We start from the raw sequence: 2,820 nt of genomic DNA, 5'->3' as shown, positions 1-2,820 counted from the left end.
GCTTCACAGAGGACCTGAACAGATACAAATCCTCCCATGACCCACCTCTGCTCTTAGGACTGAGTTCAAATTCCTCATTATAAGGACCTGCAATCTGGCCCTGTCTTTGCTACCCCACAGGTATTTGCATTTCATTTCCACATCTTTCCTTCCCTAGAAATCTTGATTTGGGGCTTAGCTAAGGGACAGAAATCCCTTGATCTTTGAAAGATAGGTTGTTTTACAGCCCCAGGTGATAAATCATAATCCATCTTAAGTAATCCCATTCCTCATTCAACAGTGATTGGTCCAGGATGGGCACATGATTCAACTCTTAGCCAATGTAAGGTCAGGGGAAATCTGGGGGTTAACTTCATTAATAACACAGAATTTGGGGAGGTGAGAGTCTTTGCCCCTGCCCCTTCCTTCCTGTTTTGATCAGTGTCCGGCAATCACACAACGCAGGGCGCTGGAAGCAGCTGTTGTGGGCGATGAGTCTGAGGACGAAAGCCAACTGCTGGAAATGACAGAGCAGAAAGATGAGAAGAGCCTGGGTCCCTGAGAACACCACCAAGCCACTGCAACAGCTTTGGAGCTGCCAGCCTCCAGGCATTTTGTTATAAAAGATAGTAACATTTGTTTCGTTACTTAAGCCACCATGAGTCAGGCATGCTGTAACTTGAAGTTGAAAATATCATAACCAACACGGTCACCTTCCCAATGTCTTATCGCCCACATTGCAAGGAAGGAAACCACAGCTAGCAAACCCTTGCAGGTAAAGGGTTTTCAGAGTTCCAAGTGAAATATTTGGGCTTTTCCTAGAAACGAGATGTTTAGAAAACCCTCCTGTCTCCAAATCGCCAGCGCTGAAATATAACGCTTACCTCTCCCTTGCTACAAATCCCCCCATGACTCACCTTTGCTCTTAGGACAGAGTTTAAATTCCTCATTATAAGGACCTGTAGTCTGGCCCCTGCTGGCCTCAATCATGACCCCTAACCCTTCTTTCTTCATACTTTGGTCCTAGCCAGATTAAATTACTTTTAGCTCTCTTATATCTTTTCCTGGCTCTAGGCTCTTGCATGTGCTAATTCCTCTACTTCCCCCCCACCCCCCATTTCATCTGGTCCTCTCTTCATTCTTCAGGTCTCAGCTCAAATGTTGTCTCCTCTAGGAAGATCTTCTTGATTTCTAGAGAGGATTCAGCAAGCCCTCAGGACTCCATTGCACTTTATGCTTTCCTCTGTTAAAGCACTTTTCAAACTAGATTGTACCTGTCAGTTTTTATGACTGGTGGACTTGTCCTTGCTCTCCACTATGGCACTTCCAGCTCTTTTTCCTGACTGCTGGCCCTGCTGACCAAAAGGCTTAGGCCCATGGCCAGACTCGGCTACAGACTCAGAGGCAACTGTTTCCCATAGATCTCTCAATGAACTCCCCTGGTCTCTCAATTTGACTAATGACTCCTATTTGAACCGCTGAGTCCTCTGGCAAGCCTTCAGCCCCCTACTCCTCCCACACTTGTAGAGGACTTACTTCCTATAATAAATCTCTTATCCTATGGGATAGTCACTCACAGTGACTCTGTTCCCCTGATTGATACACAGTCGAGGACAGGCACTACCTTCTGGCTTTTGGGTGGAATCATGATCCAGGCCCCCATCCAGGTAATCCTACTTTTCTGCCCACAGTGATTGGTGCAGGTATGAGCTCATGACCCAGTCCTGGCCAAAGAGAGCCCGCACCAGGATTTACGCTAGAACTGGAAGGTAGAAGCCATCTTTCCTTTTCTGTTACTGAGCTGGTTGTTTGCAAATCTGAAGCTGCTGGCGACCATCTCCCCACAATGTGGAGAGGGCCCCCCAGAAAATGAAGCCAACAGAAAGAAAAGCAGGATGAAGACAAGGAGAGGCATAGATTCCACGTGTTATCACCCAACTTTACCTGACGCTAAACCTATCTCTGGACTTTTTCTGTTTATGTTTCAGACTAGTATGAATAATTTCCTTCCAACTGAGAGAGTCCTGGTCAACATGGGTAAACAGTAAATATTTATTGAATGAATGATTCCAAAATTGTCAGTGACTATTTACTTCTACTATTCTTTTTATTCATTTTTTTTCCTGTTAGAAGGAAAGAATTGACAAGGTTGGTGTCATATGAAAAACAATAGTCGAATCCTAGGAGGGGGTTCTAATCAACCCTCTTTTGTTACATATAAGGAAGCTGAGGCTCAAAGAGGAGTATAACTTGCTTAGGATAATACGGCCAGGTTCTATATCCCTGGGTTAGGAAGATCCCCTAGAGGAAAGCATGACAACCCACTCCAGTTTTCTTGCCTGAGAATCCCACGGACAGAGGAGCCTGATGGGCTACAGTCCATAGGGTTGCAAAGAGTTGGACATGACTGAAGCGACTTAGCACAGAGGTAGATTTATTGGGGTGCTTTGGGCTATAGATACTATATACTCTGTTAATAGTCCCTTAAATTATGAAGATATTTTTTATCTTGGGTAACAATAAGCTAACAAGTAGGATGTTTCAGGGTTGGATAATTCAGCATCTCAGTATTAGGACAATGAGTCACCTTTTGGAGGAGGGCCTTGATCTTTCCCTCTTGATCTCAAAATGACTGCTGCAGCTCCAAGTGTCACAACAACATCCAAAAGCTACAAGAAGACATGTGTGAAAGGAGATTGGGGGAGAACGCTTCTCTTCCTTTTTTTAAAATTAATTTTATTTATTTATTCTTGACTGTGCTGGGTCTTCGTTGCTGCTCAGGCTTTTCTTTAGTTGCAGAGAGCAGGGGCTATCTCTGGTTGCAGTGCACAGGCTTCTCAT

General features: G+C 44.6%; 1 long non-coding RNA gene across 2 annotated transcripts; it reads right to left on the bottom strand.

The window, feature by feature from the left end:
* Nucleotides 1–343: 343 nt before the first annotated feature.
* On the bottom strand, nt 344–1,772 carry LOC123329058. 2 transcript variants are annotated; one of them, XR_006544198.2, is made up of 2 exons: nt 897–1,772; nt 344–496 (listed from the first exon to the last, which is right to left on the bottom strand). It is a non-coding gene; the product is annotated as an uncharacterized LOC123329058 (long non-coding RNA). The 2 variants fall into 2 exon arrangements; XR_006544199.2 differs by having other exon boundaries at nt 344–493.
* Between the last annotated feature and the right edge of the window lie 1,048 nt (nt 1,773–2,820).

Source organism: Bubalus bubalis, chromosome 14 (assembly GCF_019923935.1).
Source record: "Bubalus bubalis isolate 160015118507 breed Murrah chromosome 14, NDDB_SH_1, whole genome shotgun sequence".
NCBI lineage: Eukaryota > Metazoa > Chordata > Mammalia > Artiodactyla > Bovidae > Bubalus > Bubalus bubalis.
The sequence above is the reverse complement of the archived record's forward strand: the minus strand, read 5'-3'. Positions and strand labels throughout refer to the sequence as shown.